This window comes from Salvelinus namaycush, chromosome 13 (genome assembly GCF_016432855.1).
Source record: "Salvelinus namaycush isolate Seneca chromosome 13, SaNama_1.0, whole genome shotgun sequence".
NCBI lineage: Eukaryota > Metazoa > Chordata > Actinopteri > Salmoniformes > Salmonidae > Salvelinus > Salvelinus namaycush.
In genome coordinates this window covers 10181548-10206928 of record NC_052319.1, presented here as the reverse complement: position 1 = coordinate 10206928, position 25381 = coordinate 10181548, and the positions used below count along the sequence as shown (strand labels likewise).

Here is a 25381-nt window from a genome sequence, read left to right as displayed (position 1 = left end):
CATTTCCAAATACTCAGAAACAACACATTTTATATAAATGGGTTAGGCTACAACCTATTCTTTCGAGATGAAAACTACACTTTAAACAAATAACCTAGATTTGGTAGAACATGTTTCGTTTCGTTTGAGTGATTGTCAGTCTGTGTTGTGAAACACAACCCAAAAATGAATGGGCAATTCCACAGTAACAGAACGATGCTAAGGCTTTTCACTTTCAAATATATGTCAAACAATAACCAATGATTGCAATGTTAAACAAACCGTACAACACTATGCATAGAGTTGTACGGCTTGTTTACTTTGCAATCATTGGTTTATGTTTTGTTTGACATACATTTAAAAGTTTTGAGTGTCTGCATCATTCTGTTACTGTGGAATAGCCCACTATGACTGTTGGACATGTCTCGGTTATAAACACAGGCTACCAGTGGTGCAGAGCGAATGTTTTCCACTGCTTAAGGAAGAAAAAAATTGGCAATTTTACAGTGTACAGTTTCGGGTTCTTTTTTCTCCGTTTTAATTGGCAGGATCATCTATCAATGTGTGTTCAGCACTGGGTCCGGGCCCTATGTTTTTCCGTCACAGAATTTTCCAGAGTCGCATGGCGACAAGAGCGACTGGAAGACGGATGGAGAATATCCTGGGACTGTGTCGTTTTCCATGACCGAGTGAAACCAGGATACAGTCGGGAGACGGAGAGTAACCCCGTGTCTCAGTCTAAGCAATATGTGTGTGGAAGGGCCTGAGAGACACAGCAGGCATCAGGGTTGGGAAGGAAGGTGATGACATGCCAAGTGTTGCCTGGTGAAAAAAAAAAAAATGCAATTCTCTTATTCAACAACCGAAGACATAAAGGGATAGGCCAGTGTTCAACATCCTTCCCAAAATGCATACAACCGGATCGAAATGACCATGCATAACACGAGATCAATTTGCCATACAGGCTTAACTTTACTGTAGGGAACCAGTAACCGAGGAAGATATTGTCTGGTCAAAAATCGTGTACTTTATAGGGAATATTGTGCTATTTGGGACAGGCGCAAAATTCCAATGACTGTCAATCGTGTGGGCTTCATGTGCAAAAACACTACACTGAATAATACCGTAGTATTTACCATAGTGTATTTGCAGATATGAGTGTAGTATACTGTAGTATTCACTGTAGTGTTTTTGTTTTATTATCTTTTGTTTCATTATCTTTTTTTTATTAGCTTGTGTTACCTTGTTTGGGCTTTCTCCTTGAGGAAATCTACTGGACAAATACTAAAAGAGCAAATTGTCCATAACCTGTAAGTAGGTAGGACTGGGGTCTGAACAGCTAGGTTCAGGGCTTCTGCTCTTTTCTATAACCTGTAAGTACGTAGGACTGGGGTCTGAACAGCTAGGTTCAGGGCTTCTGCTCTTTTCTATAACCTGTAAGTAGGTAGGACTGGGGTCTGAACAGCTGGGTTCAGGACTTCTGCTCTTTTCTATAACCTGTAAGTAGGTAGGACTGGGGTCTGAACAGCTAGGTTCAGGGCTTCTGCTCTTTTCTATAACCTGTAAGTAGGTAGGACTGGGGTCTGAACAGCTAGGTTCAGGACTTCTGCTCTTTTCTATAACCTGTAAGTAGGTAGGACTGGGGTCTGAACAGCTAGGTTCAGGGCTTCTGCTCTTTTCTATAACCTGTAAGTAGGTAGGACTGGGGTCTGAACAGCTAGGTTCAGGACTTCTGCTCTTTTCTATAACCTGTAAGTAGGTAGGACTGGGGTCTGAACAGCTGGGTTCAGGACTTCTGCTCTTTTCTATAACCTGTAAGTAGGTAGGACTGGGGTCTGAACAGCTAGGTTCAGGGCTTCTGCTCTTTTCTATAACCTGTAAGTAGGTAGGACTGGGGTCTGAACAGCTAGGTTCAGGACTTCTGCTCTTTTCTATAACCTGTAAGTAGGTAGGACTGGGGTCTGAACAGCTAGGTTCAGGACTTCTGCTTTTTCTATAACCTGTAAGTAGGTAGGACTGGGGTCTGAACAGCTAGGTTCAGGGCTTCTGCTCTTTTCTATAACCTGTAAGTAGGTAGGACTGGGGTCTGAACAGCTAGGTTCAGGGCTTCTGCTCTTTTCTATAACCTGTAAGTAGGTAGGACTGGGGTCTGAACAGCTAGGTTCAGGGCTTCTGCTCTTTTCTATAACCTGTAAGTAGGTAGGACTGGGGTCTGAACAGCTAGGTTCAGGGCTTCTGCTCTTTTCTATAACCTGTAAGTAGGTAGGACTGGGGTCTGAACAGCTAGGTTCAGGACTTCTGCTCTTTTCTATAACCTGTAAGTAGGTAGGACTGGGGTCTGAACAGCTAGGTTCAGGGCTTCTGCTCTTTTCTATAACCTGTAAGTAGGTAGGACTGGGGTCTGAACAGCTAGGTTCAGGACTTCTGCTCTTTTCTATAACCTGTAAGTAGGTAGGACTGGGGTCTGAACAGCTAGGTTCAGGGCTTCTGCTCTTTTCTATAACCTGTAAGTAGGTAGGACTGGGGTCTGAACAGCTAGGTTCAGGACTTCTGCTCTTTTCTATAACCTGTAAGTAGGTAGGACTGGGGTCTGAACAGCTAGGTTCAGGACTTCTGCTCTTTTCTATAACCTGTAAGTAGGTAGGACTGGGGTCTGAACAGCTAGGTTCAGGACTTCTGCTCTTTTCTATAACCTGTAAGTAGGTAGGACTGGGGTCTGAACAGCTGGGTTCAGGACTTCTGCTCTTTTCTATAACCTGTAAGTAGGTAGGACTGGGGTCTGAACAGCTAGGTTCAGGACTTCTGCTCTTTTCTATAACCTGTAAGTAGGTAGGACTGGGGTCTGAACAGCTAGGTTCAGGACTTCTGCTCTTTTCTATAACCTGTAAGTAGGTAGGACTGGGGTCTGAACAGCTAGGTTCAGGACTTCTGCTCTTTTCTATAACCTGTAAGTAGGTAGGACTGGGGTCTGAACAGCTAGGATCAGGGCTTCTGCTCTTTTCTATAACCTGTAAGTAGGTAGGACTGGGGTCTGAACAGCTAGGATCAGGACTTCTGCTCTTTTCTATAACCTGTAAGTAGGTAGGACTGGGGTCTGAACAGCTAGGTTCAGGACTTCTGCTCTTTTCTATAACCTGTAAGTAGGTAGGACTGGGGTCTGAACAGCTGGGTTCAGGGCTTCTGCTCTTTTCTATAACCTGTAAGTAGATAGGACTGGGGTCTGAACAGCTAGGTTCAGGACTTCTGCTCTTTTCTATAACCTGTAAGTAGGTAGGACTGGGGTCTGAACAGCTAGGTTCAGGGCTTCTGCTCTTTTCTATAACCTGTAAGTAGGTAGGACTGGGGTCTGAACAGCTAGGTTCAGGGCTTCTGCTCTTTTCTATAACCTGTAAGTAGGTAGGACTGGGGTCTGAACAGCTAGGTTCAGGGCTTCTGCTCTTTTCTATAACCTGTAAGTAGGTAGGACTGGGGTCTGAACAGCTAGGTTCAGGACTTCTGCTCTTTTCTATAACCTGTAAGTAGGTAGGACTGGGGTCTGAACAGCTAGGTTCAGGGCTTCTGCTCTTTTCTATAACCTGTAAGTAGGTAGGACTGGGGTCTGAACAGCTAGGTTCAGGACTTCTGCTCTTTTCTATAACCTGTAAGTAGGTAGGACTGGGGTCTGAACAGCTAGGTTCAGGGCTTCTGCTCTTTTCTATAACCTGTAAGTAGGTAGGACTGGGGTCTGAACAGCTAGGTTCAGGACTTCTGCTCTTTTCTATAACCTGTAAGTAGGTAGGACTGGGGTCTGAACAGCTAGGTTCAGGACTTCTGCTCTTTTCTATAACCTGTAAGTAGGTAGGACTGGGGTCTGAACAGCTAGGTTCAGGACTTCTGCTCTTTTCTATAACCTGTACGTAGGTAGGACTGGGGTCTGAACAGCTGGGTTCAGGGCTTCTGCTCTTTTCTATAACCTGTAAGTAGGTAGGACTGGGGTCTGAACAGCTAGGTTCAGGACTTCTGCTCTTTTCTATAACCTGTAAGTAGGTAGGACTGGGGTCTGAACAGCTAGGTTCAGGACTTCTGCTCTTTTCTATAACCTGTAAGTAGGTAGGACTGGGGTCTGAACAGCTAGGTTCAGGACTTCTGCTCTTTTCTATAACCTGTAAGTAGGTAGGACTGGGGTCTGAACAGCTAGGATCAGGGCTTCTGCTCTTTTCTATAACCTGTAAGTAGGTAGGACTGGGGTCTGAACAGCTAGGATCAGGACTTCTGCTCTTTTCTATAACCTGTAAGTAGGTAGGACTGGGGTCTGAACAGCTAGGTTCAGGACTTCTGCTCTTTTCTATAACCTGTAAGTAGGTAGGACTGGGGTCTGAACAGCTGGGTTCAGGGCTTCTGCTCTTTTCTATAACCTGTAAGTAGATAGGACTGGGGTCTGAACAGCTAGGTTCAGGACTTCTGCTCTTTTCTATAACCTGTAAGTAGGTAGGACTGGGGACTGAACAGCTAGGTTCAGGGCTTCTGCTCTTTTCTATAACCTGTAAGTAGGTAGGACTGGGGTCTGAACAGCTAGGTTCAGGACTTCTGCTCTTTTCTATAACCTGTAAGTAGGTAGGACTGGGGTCTGAACAGCTAGGTTCAGGACTTCTGCTCTTTTCTATAACCTGTAAGTAGGTAGGACTGGGGTCTGAACAGCTAGGTTCAGGACTTCTGCTCTTTTCTATAACCTGTAAGTACGTAGGACTGGGGTCTGAACAGCTAGGTTCAGGGCTTCTGCTCTTTTCTATAACCTGTAAGTAGGTAGGACTGGGGTCTGAACAGCTAGGTTCAGGACTTCTGCTCTTTTCTATAACCTGTAAGTAGGTAGGACTGGGGTCTGAACAGCTAGGTTCAGGGCTTCTGCTCTTTTCTATAACCTGTAAGTAGGTAGGACTGGGGTCTGAACAGCTAGGTTCAGGACTTCTGCTCTTTTCTATAACCTGTAAGTAGGTAGGACTGGGGTCTGAACAGCTAGGTTCAGGGCTTCTGCTCTTTTCTATAACCTGTAAGTAGGTAGGACTGGGGTCTGAACAGCTAGGTTCAGGACTTCTGCTCTTTTCTATAACCTGTAAGTACGTAGGACTGGGGTCTGAACAGCTAGGTTCAGGGCTTCTGCTCTTTTCTATAACCTGTAAGTAGGTAGGACTGGGGTCTGAACAGCTAGGTTCAGGACTTCTGCTCTTTTCTATAACCTGTAAGTAGGTAGGACTGGGGTCTGAACAGCTAGGTTCAGGGCTTCTGCTCTTTTCTATAACCTGTAAGTAGGTAGGACTGGGGTCTGAACAGCTAGGATCAGGGCTTCTGCTCTTTTCTATAACCTGTAAGTAGGTAGGACTGGGGTCTGAACAGCTAGGATCAGGACTTCTGCTCTTTTCTATAACCTGTAAGTAGGTAGGACTGGGGTCTGAACAGCTAGGTTCAGGACTTCTGCTCTTTTCTATAACCTGTAAGTAGGTAGGACTGGGGTCTGAACAGCTGGGTTCAGGGCTTCTGCTCTTTTCTATAACCTGTAAGTAGGTAGGACTGGGGTCTGAACAGCTAGGTTCAGGACTTCTGCTCTTTTCTATAACCTGTAAGTAGGTAGGACTGGGGACTGAACAGCTAGGTTCAGGGCTTCTGCTCTTTTCTATAACCTGTAAGTAGGTAGGACTGGGGTCTGAACAGCTAGGTTCAGGACTTCTGCTCTTTTCTATAACCTGTAAGTAGGTAGGACTGGGGTCTGAACAGCTAGGTTCAGGGCTTCTGCTCTTTTCTATAACCTGTAAGTAGGTAGGACTGGGGTCTGAACAGCTGGGTTCAGGGCTTCTGCTCTTTTCTATAACCTGTAAGTAGGTAGGACTGGGGTCTGAACAGCTAGGTTCAGGACTTCTGCTCTTTTCTATAACCTGTAAGTAGGTAGGACTGGGGTCTGAACAGCTAGGTTCAGGGATTCTGCTCTTTTCTATAACCTGTAAGTAGGTAGGACTGGGGTCTGAACAGCTAGGTTCAGGACTTCTGCTCTTTTCTATAACTTGTAAGTAGGTAGGACTGGGGTCTGAACAGCTAGGTTCAGGGCTTCTGCTCTTTTCTATAACCTGTAAGTAGGTAGGACTGGGGTCTGAACAGCTGGGTTCAGGGCTTCTGCTCTTTTCTATAACCTGTAAGTAGGTAGGACTGGGGTCTGAACAGCTAGGTTCAGGGCTTCTGCTCTTTTCTATAACCTGTAAGTAGGTAGGACTGTGGTCTGAACAGCTGGGTTCAGGGCTTCTGCTCTTTTCTATAACCTGTAAGTAGGTAGGACTGGGGTCTGAACAGCTAGGTTCAAGACTTCTGCTCTTTTCTATAACCTGTAAGTAGGTAGGACTGGGGTCTGAACAGCTGGGTTCAGGGCTTCTGCTCTTTTCTATAACCTGTAAGTAGGTAGGACTGGGGTCTGAACAGCTGGGTTCAGGGCTTCTGCTCTTTTCTATAACCTGTAAGTAGGTAGGACTGGGGTCTGAACAGCTAGGTTCAGGGCTTCTGCTCTTTTCTATAACCTGTAAGTAGGTAGGACTGGGGTCTGAACAGCTAGGTTCAGGGCTTCTGCTCTTTTCTATAACCTGTAAGTACGTAGGACTGGGGTCTGAACAGCTAGGTTCAGGGCTTCTGCTCTTTTCTATAACCTGTAAGTAGGTAGGACTGTGGTCTGAACAGCTGGGTTCAGGACTTCTGCTCTTTTCTATAACCTGTAAGTAGGTAGGACTGGGGTCTGAACAGCTGGGTTCAGGGCTTCTGCTCTTTTCTATAACCTGTAAGTAGGTAGGACTGTGGTCTGAACAGCTGGGTTCAGGGCTTCTGCTCTTTTCTATAACCTGTAAGTAGGTAGGACTGTGGTCTGAACAGCTGGGTTCAGGACTTCTGCTCTTTTCTATAACCTGTAAGTAGGTAGGACTGGGGTCTGAACAGCTGGGTTCAGGGCTTCTGCTCTTTTCTATAACCTGTAGGGAACCCAATATACGGTCTATACTTGGCATGTAGGTTTCTCACTCATGGGTGGCAGTAATTGGGATATGGGGGAGGGGAATAGCATATCAATACAGTGTGTAGTACAGTATTCTACAGTATTTACAAAATGATATAGTCAGTACTACACATGATCGAGGGATACTACAGAGTTCTACAGTAAACTGTAGTATTTGTTTCTCATGGTGATGGCTGCTGGGGAAAAGGCCATGTGAGGATACAACACAAGCACTCATGAGCTTAATAGCACTTGTCTGCCTACTAGCTTGCCATGCCCTCACTGTCTCCCACCACTGTGCGAACAGAACATTACATTAGTATTCAGTAGGAGCACTGAGACAAGCATCCTGCTGACTGGAGGGAATTGGAGGCAACTGAGCTCCATCGACTGTCTGGCCAGGAACCAGACTGCTAACATTGCTAGCTAGTAGCTACCCCCCTTTCTTTCCCTAAGCACATTAAAAGGGAACACTAGACCTGAGCAGCCCGTCACAATAAAGTGACATAAACCCGCAAGCAGTGGCCAGCGCATTAAACACACAGAGCCACTGAAACGCAACCCCTATACATCAATCAGATGACATGCTCGAATTAGGGAGGCGAAACAATTAATGAAAGTTAATTCCTCCTTCCTGCTGCCTTGTTATGTTTGGAGCCCGGCAGTAGCCCTTGGCCCCAGGGACAGATGGATTTGTGGCAGTGTCACTGACGTATGTGCAGTAGTGCAGACTGCTGGCTGGCTGACTCAGTGCTGCACGCTCGGCCCTGTGGGCTAGCTTCCTGTCCTTGGTGACGCTCCAACTCAAGCAGAGGCCACTTCTAGCACCTTTATACCCCCCACCCCCTTCCCCCTAATGAGCTGTGACATGCTCTTATAGCGCCCGATTCGGGTTTCCCTCATCGGAGGCTACGGGAGAAAGTGTGCGTGTATGGATGGGGTGTCGTTGACTGGTGAGAGGAGAGGAACAGCCTCACAACTCCACTTGACCCCCTCTCTCACCTACAAAATGGATGACCATCCTCAGTTCAGTAACATGCTCAATTTGTGGGCCAACTGAAGTGGCTTGTGGAGAACAGACTGCAATAGCCCTTGCTAATATGTTAGGCCCCTATTTAGGCATTGCATGCCTAAATAGCCTAGCTATTGAGATAGAAACAACACTAATGGTTGTTTTATGAGCAGTGGGACACACATAGGTCGTAGTGTTATGTACGCCTAGACATTTACGGACAAAATATTGGCCAATAAACTTTGACGTGAACTTTATAGTCAAAATAAAATATGCCCAACAGGGATGTCATTGCACTACTCTTTTAATTGGCTCCCGGTGTTTTGAAGCAGCCTACCGTAGTCAACACAATCCCATTGCACAAGTTAAAAAATAGTCTTGAACAAACTGAAAGGCAGAGATAGCTCATTCGGCAGAACGAAACGTGTCATCTCTTGGCCTTCCTGGTTGATGACCTGAGGTATTTTCTGTACACTGTAAACAAGGCTGGTCTTCCTCTCCAGCTTCGAAAAGGGTCTAACATGTTCGCTAACATCTAGGCATACATGGTCCGTTCAGTAGTAGCAAGCCACATTTGGTGTGAATGTGTCTTCTCTGAGGAAGATAGATCCAATCCAAGGTCACATTCAGCCTCGTGAAAAAATACGGGTCTGTGAAGACCTACTTCATACTACCGAATTGGGAAATCCACCGCTGAGAATAGGAGCCTATTGGTGAAGGACATTCTCCTTTTGAACTCCTGGCTAATAACTAGAAATGTGATGGATATCCAGCAACCCTGTCCCGCGTGGCACATAAAACACACGATGTGGACAATCTTCGCGAAATACACATTCTCTGTGTTTGGATGGGAAATACAGTCCCCTCCGTGCACCGCGAATGAGGACCTCCATTGACTAACGACCCCATCACCTTTAAATAAACAGCCCAGATATTGATTTAAACTCAGTGTGCCATACAGACCACAGACACAGGGGACCGAGCAGGAGCTCTGCGCCAGCCTCCCATTACATGACTCATACAGGCCAGGCAGACAGACAGACAGGCAGACAGACAGGCGGCACTTGGCTCAAACCTTCCACCTCCCTCCACCACCTCCCTCGAGGTCCAAGGGAAATTGCCTCCGACAGCTACAACAACAAAAAAAACACGATTTATTGAATTTTTTTGCTTCATTCGCTGTTGTCACAGACCAGCGGAGAACCTTCACCGAACATGGGCTATGTCTTCACTTTGAGATAGGCTCCGTCAATTAGGCTAATTCATTTCTCGGCTTGGAAGAGTGAGTCAAGCTTTTCAAAGGTGAAAAAATCTGAAACAGGGCGTTGGATAAAAGCAGTATGCCAACAGCCAACTCATTTGTGCCAACTTCTTACATAGCCATGTGATTAGTCTATAAAAGAGCCAACTTGGGAACTCTGATCGCAACCTTACTGAACACACTGGTAAATCATAGGAAAATGACTGAGGCCCAGAAGGAAGTTCAACAGTGTCTGTCTATTTCTGACAGGAATCATTAACCTCGTCTTCAAGAGGACAGTGACATCCTCAGTCTACACCCGATTGCCAGCTCTGAGTTCCCCTCTAGAAAAACACCTGCGAGTCATGCAAATATGTCAAAAGTAATAAATAAAAACACCTGTTGGGTAATGGAACTAATTAACTGGCCATGCAACATTCAACACATATATTTATTTGTTATATCAAGACAATCTAACCCTTAATATAACTTCCAAAAATGCTTCAAAGCATAGTTAGCCGGGCGTAGTACGAGTCATTTAGACGCTTAGATGAACTTTTTACACGGACAACAAATGATTGAGAAGATACAAAAGGTGTCTGCAATGCAGCAACTCTCCCCGCCCGTGTCCCCTCAGATCATTCCTTTGCCTCGATTGATAAGACCCAGGGGACTGTCTAACTACAATGAGGGATAGTGCATGCTCCTCTCTCCTCCTGCCCTCCTGTCACTGATCCAGGACCTGTCAGATGATCTTCTGGACTGCTGGGCCCTCCTACCCGCCTACAGTCCAACCATGAGATCCAGGCCCGCATCCACTGCATGCAATAGTGTCAGGAAGATCCAGGGACCTGTAGTATAGTTGTAGTATACCAGTAGTATTTTGTAATACAGCTGTAGTATAGCTGTGGAATAGTACAGACTAGGAGAGCGTACTTGAGGCTTTTCTGATCTGCATGGTTTGGCGAGATGGCTGTGCTCTTTGTTCAGCTGTCGCACAGACGCACACACAGCACTGAATCTGGGACTGGAGTGGGCTCCTCTTCAGCCAGCCAGCCAGGCCTCTCCGCTTGGCTTTCTCACATGACTCTATTTCCTCAGCGTTTCCTGAGCCGCGTATCCAGTCTGCTTTTCTCCGGGCCAGGGCCGACATGAGATGGCTTTCCCAGCCGAGGCGAAGGCAGAGTGAGTTGGATCAGCGCCGTGCTGTGCACACACGGCCAGACAGTGCGAGGGGCTAAACCCACAAGAGAGGAGAACGCTGATGACACGACGCCCGCTAATCAAATTCCATTCTGTTGCATAATAGAACAATCAAAGCGATCGGCTCGCATCTCTGTTGGCTTTTTGACTGAACAGTCTGTAGACCACAACATGCACTTTGATTCTGTAGAAAGTCAATTCCGGTATCGACGGGTTGACGTAGTAACAATAATCTAAGAGTTGCTCAACATTCAGGGGTTGACGGTGCGTGCCGTGTTCTCTCAGACGGTCAGACACACGTGGCTGCAACAGTCGGGTCATAATAGTGTGGATGACAGCCAGAGCCATCAGGCGGCACTTCGCTGTCCCTCCCTCAGGAGTTCCCTCCACTCTGGCCCTCCCTCCAGTAACCCAGTCTGTCTGTGTGTCCTTGCCAAGCCCAGCCAAGCGTCCTCCCCTCATTAGCGCAGTGTGGCTCCCATAATCCTCCAGTCTGAATTATGTGGGGGCACAGGTGTCCCTCGTCTGTCCTCAGATTAGCCATGTAATCCCAGAGGACCCCCTGCCCGGCCCATGGCTCTGCCCCTGACCTAGCCCACCACAACCACCCACCTCCATGACAGGATACTGCATATGTTTGGAGAGGTGTTCACAGGAATGTGAGCCAAACAAACAAACGTAGAGTCTGCTTCATCATAACATTGTAATGTTAATATGATACTGTAGCCTACTTGGCGACTTAATATTTTTCCACACATTTCAAGAATTTCAACTTATAATGTAGGCTATATCCTCCTTTGTCTCAACTTCCATGCCCAGAACATGCTCCCAGGTGAATAGGTGTCTGCCAGGGTGCTATTCCAAGCTGAATGCCAATGAGCCGACTACGTTACATAAACTGCCTGAGTGTCCCTGTTTGAAAAAAGAGTTCCGTTTTGAAAATATCAGAATCAGAATACGAGACACATTGTTGAATGGATTAAAGTTGTCAACAACAACAAAAACAAGAGCTCAAGTTGTGGAAGTGTGTCTGTCTCCACACTAGGTGGGAATCCATTTCAATCCCAATCAATAGAAGACAGATTTGACACACATACTTATGGTCCTGTACAATTTGAAATCGACAACATCAATGACACTTTGCTTGAAATGGGGAGCGCACCGCGATGAAGTTCACGACTGGTAATTCCAACCCTTCATCTTTTTAGGCATCCTAATCCGCTTTGTTCTATTTCTACGTCATCCCAAAGACGCGGCACAACACAGCGCCGCATAAACCACAGTCTAACCGTGGTCATACATCAGCAGCATTAGGCTGGCGGTTTGACACTTCACGGCTACTACTCTGTGCGCTTCTGCGTTGCAATTACATCAGCCGCCCCCTGATATAGAGTCTGGCTGGCCAAACAGCACGGTTAAAAAGTTATTTTTACATCAGAAGACAAGATGTGATCCAACTAGCCTTCTCAGCTTGACTCATTGACCTCTCATTGACCTCAAAGCAAGTCATTTTCGAAACCTGGTAATCAACTTTAATGGCACCACTACCTCATTGACTACAGGTTCTTCAAAGCCTCCCGCTCACTCTGGTAGGAGTGATGTGGGCAGAGGAGAGGCAGATTTAACTCTGTGAACTCTTGGTCAACACAGACTCACATTGATGAAGCCTGCAGGAATCACAGTTGAAAATTGCCTGGGCATTTCATTAGCCCTCGGTAAGTGATTCATTTGACGACTTATGGGCCTGGTTACTTCTTAAGCAATGTTCTAAAGTGCTAAACTGACATGGACTTCAGCCAATTGGGTTACGGGCTCATAATATGTTGGCGCAACAATGGAAGGCTGACCAAGCAGTGATGCCTGATCTTTACAAAGGAGCTTTCTGGGAAATATTTATTCTCTAGGCAATGAATAGGCCAATACCTGCTATTTGTAGACTTCCTATCAAACGAGTGTCTAAAATGTCTAGGCTAAGTTTGACGTTACTCTTGCATGCAGTCACCTTCGTGAAGCCGAGAAGCATCCACCTCAGGATCTGATCACAGTGACCTGATCGGCACCCTGGAGTTTCGAGGCAGACTGCTCAGGCCCAGGGGTCTGCCTCTACTTTATCATATCAGATAGCCCAAGACATAGCAGTTTACTGCTGGTTAAACAGGCCCAGCCTCCACAGAGCCTTGGACTCTAACACGGGGCCAGTCTGGGAGCCATTAAGACTCTACCGTCAAGGCAGTACGAGTCACATCCCAGGGAGGGAACATTCCTGACATGGTCCACACCGTGGGTGGCAAGGCTTTCAACCGAGACACTGCTCACTCGTGACCAACCACGGCCGTTTGGATTTCATTTGGGGAAAGTGAAGACACTTTGTGATTTTTGACTGGGTTGTTAAGAGTGTAACTTGCAGGGGAAATGGCAACTCTTTTTATATCCGCCAGTCACCTGGACACAGTTTTCGACCTGAAACCTTGATTTAAAACAATGAGATGGTTATAGAACAAGCCTTTATTCGGCACATGGTTACAATCTATTGATAAAATATCAGTTGAGATTTAGAGCAATGCGTTAGTTTCTTATTTAATCTGAGTAGGTGGCAAATCAACACATCTTCGTCCTGTTCATCTAACCAGTCCTGATACCCCTCTAAGGGGCGTCTGGTTTGAGTGTGGGCTTCGGTTCAGACATAAGAACTGCTAAATAGTTTCTCTGTCAGGCACAACTGTGAGGATGGAAACCTAAAACATGGCGTCTCTTTTTTCGGCTCGCTGATGTGGAAAACGCTTAAGTGAGCGGAGTCTGTTTGTGGGTATCAGATGAATACCCCCCCCCCCCCCCACTCCAGCAGATGATACAGTAGCAGAACGTAGCCTCGCCACCTTACTGGCCCACTTGTTTTCAGAGCTGTCAAAGCTGGTTAGCCTCTACCTAGCTACATCAGTGCCTCCTCCAAACTGGTCTCGGCAGCACCGCTAACAGTTCTGACAGTGCCAGGGACCCCCAGTTAACCCTGTGGACCCATTTAACCCTGTAATACTGATGCAGTGATCAGGCCCACATCTGAGACGCTCATCTCTTCAACGGAGAACTCGGAGGAATTCCTAACAAAGAGCAGTAAGGACCACAACCCCGTCTCTCTCAGCAGGTAGCCTAGTGGTTAAGAGCGTGGTGCCAGTAACCGAATGGTAGCTGGTTCGAACCCCGAGCCGACTAGGTGAAAAATCTGCCGATGTGCCCTGTAAGGCGCTCTGGATAAGATGATTAAAATGTAAATGTCAAATTGACACTGAGCTACAGGTACCCACTGTAGAAATATGCACCCGTATCACACACACATCTAGAGGTTGTAGTTTGATGAATGTCAATCAAATGACAGCTTGCATATCAAAGCAAGGGCCTAGTTATCTGGAAACTTCATACAAAAAAAAACTCAGTATGAGAGAAAAATTCGCCTATACGGAGTAACAAAATGTTTGAAGTATATCAACTAAAATAGGATGTTGATAGTGGATGTGGGAGGGCAGTCTTCAGTCCAAAAAACCTGTAAAAACAGATTGCTGTATTATTTGGAGTCTAAGGCGGTCACTGAGGCCTATATCAAACTCTGACAAGGCAGGACCTCCCATTTTCGCTGCAGATGTTGCTTCTGGCATGAGCTTACCCTACAAAACCCTCCTTTTACTCGGGCAGCTTCAAAAGGCAACAAATGTCTCAAGAGAACTTCGCCGGTCGGTTGTGCATCAGTCAGAACTGAGGGGAAAATGAGTCTGCAGAGCCTTCTCCAAAAGCCTGAATATTTTAGCATCAATAGATCCGGGATCTAATAACTATGATAGGCAGAACCCACTGGCCACAAAATAGTTGAATCAACGTTGTTTCGATGTAATTTGTCAACGTATTGTGAGGTAGAATCTGTGGAAAATACATAGGATTTTTGTTGTTATGACCTGGATTGCAGTTGTTTTGAGGGTGAAATTTCAACCACGGGATTTTGTCCTCATTATAAGTTATTAGATTTAGTCATATTCATTCACTTCTTTAATTCCAGTTAGTCATTTGTAGACAAAGTTAAAGAATAGGACTAAATCAAAATAAACTTGTAATAAAGTTAAATTTGATTTAGTACTTTTCTTTAACATTGATTCTTGATTGAGATGGAGACGTGAATCCAACATAGAAATTATTAATTTGTAGACAAGCTGGAATTTGTTCACCAAACACAATTCAAAATCACTTTTACAATACAGTAAAAAGCCTATTAACTTGTCGACATGTTACCAAATGATATGTTGGATTCACGTCTCCAACTGAACAAAAATAAAAGTTAAAGAATGGGATTAAGTCAGTGTCTAATGAGCACTAAGGGAGAAAAAGGTGTAGATTCACACGCAGAGCGCGGCAGATGTTTATTAAGCCTTCACAGACGGCAGGAATCGTGGTCGCAGCCAATGGTCAACCACAGGTAGGCAGTCAAAAACAAACAATACCTCACAACCATACAAACAGAAAGAACTGAACAGGGAGCCGATGAGACCAGGCGAGAAATGAACACAGGTGAAATCAATGAACAAAAATGAAAGACAGGGCTACGTTCCAGAACACAAAGAAACAGGGCTACGTTCCAGAACACAAAGAAACAGGGCTACGTTCCAGAACACAAAGAAGCAGTGCTACGTTCCAGAACACAAAGAAAAAGGGCTACGTTCCAGAACACAAAGAAAAAGGGCTACGTTCCAGAACACAAAGAAAAAGGGCTACGTTCCAGAACACAAAGAAAAAGAACACAAGGTTGACTAAGAAAATAAAAGCAGAACCTTAAATAGTGAATCAGATGAAACTTATCCTGCACTGTCAATCAAACACAATTCAAAAATATTTTGTAATACATTAAATATCCTAAAGTTAAGGCTATCTTACAAACTAATGTAACAGTATTTTTTCAAACTTATAATAATGAGTAACACATCCATTGCCACATTTAAAGGTTAGCATACTGTAACTTGATACAGTGCCTTTGGAAAGTATTCAGAACCCTTGACTTTTTCCACATTTTGTTACGTTACAGCCTTATTCTAAAATTGCTGAAATTGTTTTTATTCCTTCAGCAATCTACACACAATACCCCATAATGACAAAGCAAAAACAGTTTTTTAGAAATGCTTGCAAATGTATAAAAATTAAAAAAACTGAAATATCACATTCACATAAGTATTCAGATACTTTACTCTGTAGTTTGTTGAAGCCCCTTTGGCAGCGATTACAGCATCGAGTTTTCTTGAATATGATGCTACAAGCTTGGCACACCTGTATTTGGGGAGTTTCTCCCATTCTTCTCTGCAGATCCTCTCAAGCTCTGTCAGGTTGGATGGGGAGCATTGGTGCACAGCTATTGTCATGTCTCTCCAGAGATGTTCGATTGGGTTCAAGTCCGGGCTCTGGCTGGGCCACTCAAGGACATTCAGAGACTTGTCCCGAAGCCACTCCTGCGTTGTCTTGGCTGTGTGCTAAGGGTCATTGTCCTGATGGAAGGTGAACCTTCGCCTCAGTCTGAGGTCCTGAGCACTCTGTTCAGGTTTTCATCAAGGATCTCTCTGTACTTTTCTCCGTTCATCTTTGCCTCGATCCTGACTAGTCTCCCAGTCCCTGTCGCTGAAAAACATCCCCACAGCATGATGCTGCCATCACCATGCTTCACTGTAGGGATGGTGCAAGGTATCCTCGAGACGTGACGCTTGGCATTCAGGCCAAAGAGTTCAATCTTGGTTTCATCAGACCAGAGAATCTTGTTTCTTGTGGTCTGAGAGTCTCTAGGTGCCTTTTGGCAAACTCCAAGCAGGCTGTCATGTGACTTTTACTGAGTGGCTCCCGTCTGGCCACTCTAACATAAAGGCCTGATTGGTGGAAAGCTGCAGAGATGGTTGTCCTTTCCCATCTCCACAGAGGAACTCTAGAGCTCTGTCAGAGTGACCATCGGTTCTCCCCCGTTTGCTCAGTTTGGCCGGGCGGCCAGCTCTAGGAAGAGCCTTGGCGGTTCCAAACTTCTTCCATTTAAGAACGATGGAGGCCACTGTGGTCTTGAGGACCTTCAATGCTGCAGAAATGTTTTGGCACACTTCCCCAGATCTGTGCTTCGACACAATCCTGTCTCGGAGCTCTAAGGACAATTCCTTCGACCTCATGGCTTGATTTTTGACATGCACTCTCATCTGTAGGACCTTGTGTAGACAGGTGTGTGACTTTCCAAATCATGTCCAATCTGTAGAATTTGCCACAGGTGGACTCCAATCAAAGTTGTAGAAACATCTCAAGGATGATCAATGGAAACAGGATGTACCAGAGCTCAATTTCGAGTATAATAGCAAAGGGTCTGAATACTTATGTAAATAAGGTATTTCTGTTTAGAATGTTTCATACATTTGGTAACATTTTTTTTTTTAACTGTTTTCGCTTTGTCATTATGGGTTATTGTGTGTAAAAGTCAAGGGGTCTGAATACTTTCCGAAGGCACTGTAAATGTCTTCTTATGTAACCATAGAAGTGTGCATGTTCAAGATAGCATGCAAAGGTCGCAGGTCTCTGAAGATCTTCACAATTGCTGTAATAATCTGCACAGAATCTCGAACAGCATTGATCACTTGCACTATGTACACTCTTAGAAAAAAAGGGTTCCAAAATGGTTCTGCGGCTTTCCCCAAAGAATAACCCTTTTTGGTTCCAGGTAGAACTCTTTTGGGTTCTATGTAGAACCCTCTGTGTAAAGAGTTCTACATGAAACCCAAAAGGGTTCTACCTGGAACCAAAAGAGGTTCTTCAAAAGGGTTATCCTATGGGGACAGCCAAAGAAAGAACCCTTTTAGGTTCTAGATAGCACCTTTTTTTCTAAGAGTGTACTTTTAATGTCATCTCAAGTGCAATGCAGGTCATTTGGTTGTGCTATTAGATGAAGCACAGTGATAACATATTCAATTGTTGTATAAATCCCAAATATCTCACATTGTATTCACATATAACACATTTAGATGACAACTAAACCCACAATTAGATTTTTCCATTGGAATTTGGTTGTGCTTTTAGATGGTTGAAAGCATACTGATAACGCCTTGGGAATTCAACAAACTTCTGGCTGTCTTTTTGAGCGGGTGAATAACGTTTGAAATCTCATTGATTAACGTCTCAACCAAATATGACCCAAATTTCCACACTGAAATGACGTGGCGTGCTCGGTGGGAATGGCCTTGCCCTCACAATGGAGTAGACTAGACCTACATTAGCAAAGAAGTACCGTAAGCTAGATATAGTCTGGCTGTAGGGTAAAAAGGCCATAGACTTAATTTACTGTCATTTAGCCTACTGTAACCTGACTTTTTCAAAAAATGTTGTACTGTAATTTTGCTCGAAGCAGAGGTATGGAAAATGAAGGAAATATTTGCTAAAATGGTCTGGGATGATTTGATAGAGCCAGTCACCATTTTGTATACTGTCAGAAGATAAAACGTTGATAGCATGTAAATCCTTGGAATCAAAATGGCAACACTAGACAACATAGCCTCTGGTGCCAGGACACAGATTCTAATTTATCTGAATGACCTCAGTGTGAAATGTTTTCTCCTGTTTTAAGAGAGCTTGAAGCATGGTTGGCTTTAATCACACAGTTGAACTTCAGATAAAGTTCAGCTAGAACATAAAACAATTCAAAATGACAAAACAGAAAAAACACCAACACTTTTACATAAGACAGTCTAAACAGTGTCTCGTATGGTGCCGTTTCAAACAGCTGTCACCTTGGACTGTGTACAGAACCACTCCATGAAGCAGTTTACTTCAGAGGCAGAGTAACAACCGTGAGCCTCCTCTCCTATTGTTGTGGGCCTGTTGTTGTGCCAGTAGGGCTGTACTGGGCCACACTGAAGACTGGCTATAACTGGCTGTGCTCAACATAAAGGAGCCAAGCTGGACCATGTCTAACTTGCCTCACCCTACACCTGCTCATTACGCTAGGGTAGACCAACAGCTAAGAAAGAACCAATACAAAAGACTGCTGTTCTAGACTCAATCATTAAATCAAATAAAAAATGTAATCCCATTATATTTGTATATTTGTATATGCGCCGAATACAACAGGTGTAGTAGACCTTACCGTGAAATGGTTACTTACAAGCCCATAACCAACAATGCAGTTAAAGAAATAGAGTTAAGAAAGAATTGACTAAATAAACTAACTATATATATATAAACCCTTTTCAGGACCCTGTATTTCAAAGATAATTTGTAAAAATCCAAATAACTTCACAGATCTTCATTGTAAAGGGTTTAAACACTGTTTCCCATGCTTGTTCAATGAACCATAAACAATTAATGAACATGCACCTGTGGAACGGTCGTTAATAGAGGTCGACCGATTATGATTTTTCAATGCCGGTACCGATTATTGGAAGACCAAAAAGGCCAATACCGATTAATCGGTCGATTTTTGTTTATATACATTTGTAATAATGACAATTACAACAATACTGAATGAACAATTAACACTTTTATTTTAACTTAATATAATACATAATTAAAATCAATTTAGCCTCAAATAAATAATGAAACATGTTCAATTTGGTTTAAATAATGCAAAAACAGTGTTGGAGAAGAAAGTAAAAGTGTAATATGTGCTAACATTTAAGTTCCTTGCTCAGAACATCAGAACATATGAAAGCTGGTGGTTCCTTTTAACATGAGTCTTCAACATTCTCAGTTAAGAAGTTTTAGGTTGTAGTTATTATAGGACTATTTCTCTCTATACCATTTGTATTTCATAGACCTTTGACTATTGGATGTTCTTATAGGCACTATAGTATTGCCAGGCTAATCTCGGGAGTTGATAGGCTTGAAGTCATAAACAGCGCTGTGCTTCAAGCATTGCGAAAAGCTGCTGGCAAACGGAGGAAAGTGTAGTTTGAATGAATGGTTACGAGCCTGCTGCTGCCTACCACCGCTCAGTCAGACTGCTCTATCAAATATCAAATCATAGACTTAATTATAATATAATAAACACACGGAAATACGAGCCTTAGGCCATTAATATGGTCAAATCCGGAAACTATCATTTCGGAAACAAAACGTTTATTCTTTCAGTGAAATACGGAACCGTTCCGTATTTTATCGACTGCGTGGCAACCCTAAGTCTAAATATTGCTGTTACATTGCACAGCCTTCAATGTTATGTCATAATTATGTAAAATTCTGGCAAATTAATTATGGTCTTTGTTAGGAAGAAATGGTCTGACTGAACGCAAGAGAAGTGACAGTTTCAGGCACCGCATTGATTATATGCAACGCAGGACAAGCTAGTTAAACTAGTAATATCATCAACCATGTGTCGTTAACTAGTGATTATGTTAAGATTGATTGTTTTTAAGATAAGTTTAATGCTAGCTAGCAACTTACCATGGCTCCTTGCTGCCTGCACTCGCGTAACAGGTGGACAGCCTTCCACGCATTCTCCTTGTGGATTGCAATATGATCGTCCATAATCGGTATCCAAAATGCCGATTACCGATTGTTATGAAAACTTGAAATCGGCCCTAATTAATCGAACATTCCGATTAATCGGTCGACCTCTAGTCGTTAAGACACTAACAGCTTACAGACGGTAGGCAATTAAGGTCACAGTTATGAAAACTTAAGACACTAAAAAGGCCTTTCTACTGACTCTGAAAAACACCAAAAGAAAGATGCTCAGGGTCCCGCTCATCTGCGTGAACGTGCCTTAGGCATGCTGCAAGGAGGCATGAGGACTGCAGATGTGGCAGGGCAATAAATTGCAATGTCCTTACTGTGAGATGCCTAAGACAGCACTACAGGGAGACAGGACGGACAGCTGATCGTCCTCGCAGTGGCAGACCACGTGTAACAACCCCTGCACAAGATCGGTACATCCGAACATTACTCCTGCGGGACCGGTACTGGATGGCAACAACAACTGTCTGAGTTACACCAGGAACGCACAATCCCTCCATCAGTGCTCAGACTGTCCGCAAAAGGCTGAGAGAGGCTGGATTGAGAGCTTGTAGGCCTGTTGTAATGCAGGTCCTCACCAGACATCACCGGCAACAACGTCGCCTATGGGCTTAAACCCGCCGTCGCTGGACCAGACAGGACTGGCAAAAAGTGCTCTTCGCTGACGAGTCCCGGTTTTGTCTCGGATTCGCGTTTATCGTCACAGGAATGAGCGTTACACCGAGGCCTATACTCTGGAGAGGGATCGATTTGGAGGTGGAGGGTCCATCATGGTCTGGGGCTGTGTGTCACAGCGTCATCGGACTGAGCTTGTTGTCATTGCAGGCAATCTCAACGCTGTGCATTTCAGGGAAGACATCCTTCTCCCTCATGTGGTACCCTTCCTCCAGGCTCATCCTGACATGACCCTCCAGCATGACAATGCCACTAGCCATACTGCTCGTTCTGTGCGTAATTTCCTGCAAGACAGGAATGTCAGTGTTCTGCCATGGCCAGCAAAGAGCCCGGATCTCAATCCCATTGAGCACGTCTGGAACCTGTTGGATCGTAGGGTGAGGGCTAGGGCCATTCCCCCCAAAAATGTCCGGGAACTTGCAGGTGCCTTGGTGGAAGAGTGAGGTAACATCTCACAGAAAGAACTGGCAAATCTGGTGCAGTCCATGAGGAGTAGGAGTAGATCTGGTGCAGTCCTGCAGTACTTAATGCAGCTGGTGGCCACAGCAGATACTGAGTGTTACTTTGATTTTGACCCCCCCCCCGTTTGTTCAGGGACACATTATTCAATTTCTGTTAGTCACATGTCTGTGGAACTTGTTCAGTTTATGTCTCAGTTGTTGAATCTTGTTATGTTCATACAAATATTTACACATGTTAAGTTTGCTGAAAATAAATGCAGTTGACAGTGAGAGGACGTTTCTTTTTTTGTTTATATCAAAAAGTAACACAAAAAAAATGTGCGGGGGTACACGTTAGTCGAGGTCATTTGTAAAGTGGCAATGCATCGATAATACACAGCAAGTAGCAGCATTGTAAAAACAAAGGGGGGTGGGGTCAATGTAAATAGTCTGGGTGGCCATTTGATTAATTGTTCAGCAGTCCTATGGCTTGGGGGTAGAAGCTGTTGGTCCTAGAACCTTTTGGTCCTAGACTTGGCACTTTACAAAAACAACTCAGCAGCACTGGTTAGGTCTAGAAGTTAGGTTTGAAAGAATGTGTGAGTGATTGAATTTACATCTATTTAAATTCATTTCAATTACAAGGTTATAGCTTAGGCTAAAAGATTTGTTGACTTGGTCCAAGTCATGTATGCCTACCTATACAGTAGCCTAACCCTCTAACATCTCTACAGCCCATGCAAAAGCATGGAATAAAATGTGACATTATCCAAAACCATCGCCAAGGCGCAAATGCCCAAATTGAATTGAGCACAACAACAACGATTGCAGTCCCCAACGGTTTCGACCCAACGCTTCTTGCACACAGCCAAAAGGCTGGTTCCCACACAACCAGATGATTCTGTGCCAGCGGAGGGAGCGAGGCTTTCAAGCTCTGCTGCCTGCCTGCAGTGTAGGCTTTAAAAAGCACATCACACACCACAGCAGCCTAAGACTTGTGACGGGTTTGAATGGCCAATGTGCCTCTGGCTGGATCACTAGGCCTACTACTTCTCACCAGTAACAGTTTAGTGTTCCTCGCTGCCACGGCTAATTAGGGACTTTAGTTCGGCAGCATCCTGGACTTCCAACACAACGTTGCCTGTTGCCTCTCAATCAATCCCCTGAACGACCCAGCACCCCCAGTGATGGGACGGAAGCAGCCCCAGCCTCAACGCTGTGGACCGAGCTGGCCCCTGGACCCGGAAGGAACAGCCACAAGCCTAGCTGGCCTGCCGGTCTGGGGTTAGTGCCAGGCTCCATCCTCCTACAGAATAAAGAGCAGCTTTGTTCCCCGGCTACTGTTAGCCCTCTGCTGCATAGAGAATACCCATTGTTCTGCTCTTTTAATGCAGAGTCAGCATGAAAAATGCAAAGAATGCTGGCTATTCATTTATTTCTTCTTTACCTCTGTTTGCATTTCTTTTCTCAAAAGATATACTGAGTGTCCAAAGAGAAAGGTAGGATACTTTAAAAAGGCTAATTGAGAATACGCCTAGCTGGCTGACCAAGGATGCTTGAATTCAAACTGTAGCCCACGTTTACCAAAATGGACCAATTCGCAGATCACGGCCCTTTGGCTGCCTTTAAGCAAAGCGGCTTATATGTAATCTGGTCAGACTATTGAGAAGTCTATAACAAAAGCTAAGCCCTTAGCCCCATATGGCATTTAAGCAAGTCCCAAAAACTGCCTCACACTTCTCTTGCCTCCCTGGCAAGCCAGGGTATACAGCAAAGCCTAAATCAAGATCCATCACTGTTTTAACGTGGTGAACACAATTTTTCCATGAGAGGCCAGTGGTTACTTGAAGCAGAGGAAAAGCAACATAGGCCTACTAGGCTACATTTTTGCTGTATCGTGTCACCTTCCTGTGTTCCCATGTGAGGCGTACGCATTACATGTGACTCACATACTCTAGGGTAGATTGATGATTTCCCAATGGTTTAGATCAGGGATGGGCAACTGCTAGCCTTTTTAAAGCATGTGGATCACTTTCCCTTTTTACATTTTTTTCGGGAAATCAATCGGGGTCTCAACTTACTGTTGCGAGTTAGAATAGTAGAATACAAGGTACAATATTGAAATGTGGTTGTATATCAGCAGTTTTTCTCTTATTATGTCGGCCAGCTATCTACACTTGTAGTTATCATGGTCTAATTACTGACCGGAGGGCCCCCATTGATCATCAGATATCATATTAAGAACTGCAAACATTTGTCTCCATCCTATGTCAAAATGTGTAGAATTGCAGGAAATTAGCTGTAAAACTGCACATGTTTCTGTCCGCCCCATGGCAAAATGTGTAAAATAGCAGCGAACTTACCTTAAACAGATATATTTTTTTTTATCGGGGCATAATGTGTAGAATTGCGGGAAATTAACTTCAAGTTTTTTCTCTTCGTTGTCAAGAGGGGGGCCATTAAAATGCTTTGCTTGCAAGGTGGGGTGGAAGTGGGGGGGTGGGGGGCAACAACATTTAGCTTAGGGCTTCCAAAAGGCTAGGGCCGGCTCTGACTGCATGTGTGGGTATGGATGTGGGGACGCAGGCGCGCAAGCCACTGCGGCCCCTCTTGATGAGTTTAGATTTTTTTGCTGGCCCCCACGCCCATCAAAGTTGCCCATCCCTGGTTTAGATAATAACCATCACAAGTAGGGGACTTTCTAAAGACACAAAAGCCATTTTGTTTTGATTCCCTTTACTGATTTGCTAATTGTTTGAGTCATGCTTGATGAGAAATTAAACACAGTTAAATCAGAGTTGAGAAACAAATTCAAATGTACATCACTTGCCCTTCAGGAAAAGATGTCAACCGTGTTATGTTTAGGAAACAGGAAAACACATGATTTCCAAACCTCTAGTCTAGTGCGACCCATCTCTTTAATTTTTTCATATGTCGAAACAGCCAACACTCATGTCATGGGTGCTATGGCAACCAGGTAAGAGCTTACAGACATGCTGCTGAGTGAAAGAGATTACTAAATGCCAAGCATGTTCCCATAAAAAGTCCACATTTTGTATGAAAACAGTGCCTTACAGTGTAATGAGCAGTCTTCATCATGCTCACAAAAACAGAGGGGCTAGCCAGTGATCTATGGAGGGACATTCAGTATGACAGAGTTCACTAGAAAATACATGAAACTATGGCAATGCAAGCAACTATAGCAAGGAACAAAGCAGACTGTGCCGAAAATTACATTAGATAGACAAAGTATAATTGGCTACACTGTTCATGAAGTGACAAATAGGCATAACTACAGTACCAGTCAAAAGTTTGGACACACCTACTCAATCAAGGGTTTTTCTTAATTTTTTATATTTTCCACATTGTGAAATAATAGTGAAGACATCAAAAGTATGAAATAACACATATGGAATCATGTAATAACCATAAAAGTGTTAAACATATTTTTTTGATATTCTTAAAAGTAGCCACACTTTACATTGCCCTTGATGACAGCTTTTCACACTCTTGGCATTCTCTCAACCAGCTTCATGAGGAATGCTTTTCCAACACTCTTGAAGGAGTTCCCACATATACTGAGCACTTGTTGGCTGCTTTTCCTTCACTTTGCAGTCCAACTCATCCCAAACCATCTCAATTGGGTTGGGGTTGGGTGATTGTGGAGGCCAGGTCATCTGATGCAGCACTCCATCACTCTCAGATCCTTCTAAGGTCCTTAGTCCTTCTAAGCCCAAACCAGATGGGATGGCGTATCGCTGCAGAATGCTATGGTAGACATGCTGGTTTAGTGTGCCTTGAATTCTAAATAAATCACTGACAGTGTCACCAGCAAAGCACCATCACACCTCCTCCATGCTTCACGGTGGAAACCGTACATGCAGAGATCATCCGTTCACCTACTCTACATCTCAAAATCTCAAATTTGGACTCATCAGACTAAAGGACAGATTTCCACCGGTCTAATGTCCATTGATCGTGTTTCTTGGCCCAAGCAAGCCTCGTCTTCTTATTGGTGTTCTTTAGTAGTGGTTTCTTTGCAGCAATTCGACCTGATTCACGCAGTCTCCTCTGAACAGTTGATGTTGAGATGTCTCTGTTACTTGAACTCTGTGAAGCATTTATTTGGGCTGCAATCTGAGGTGTAGTTAAATCTAATGAAATTATCCTCTGCAGCAGAGGTAACTCTGGGTCTTTCTTTCCTGTGGCGGTCCTCATGAGAGTCAGTTTTATCATAGCGCTTGATGGTTTTTGCGACTGCACTTGAAGAAACTTTCAAAGTTCTTGAAATTTTCCGTATTGACTGACCTTCATGTCTTTAAAGTAATGAC

General features: G+C 44.3%; 1 protein-coding gene and 1 non-coding gene across 3 annotated transcripts in view; both read right to left on the bottom strand.

The window, feature by feature from the left end:
• fmnl2a (formin-like 2a) overlaps nt 1-25381 on the bottom strand; it is a 76082-nt gene that overhangs the window by 41597 nt on the left and 9104 nt on the right. The gene's annotated exons all lie outside the window — the stretch shown is intronic.
• LOC120058597 lies at nt 1227-1281 on the bottom strand. The gene has a single exon (XR_005478042.1). It is a non-coding gene; the product is annotated as a U7 small nuclear RNA (small nuclear RNA).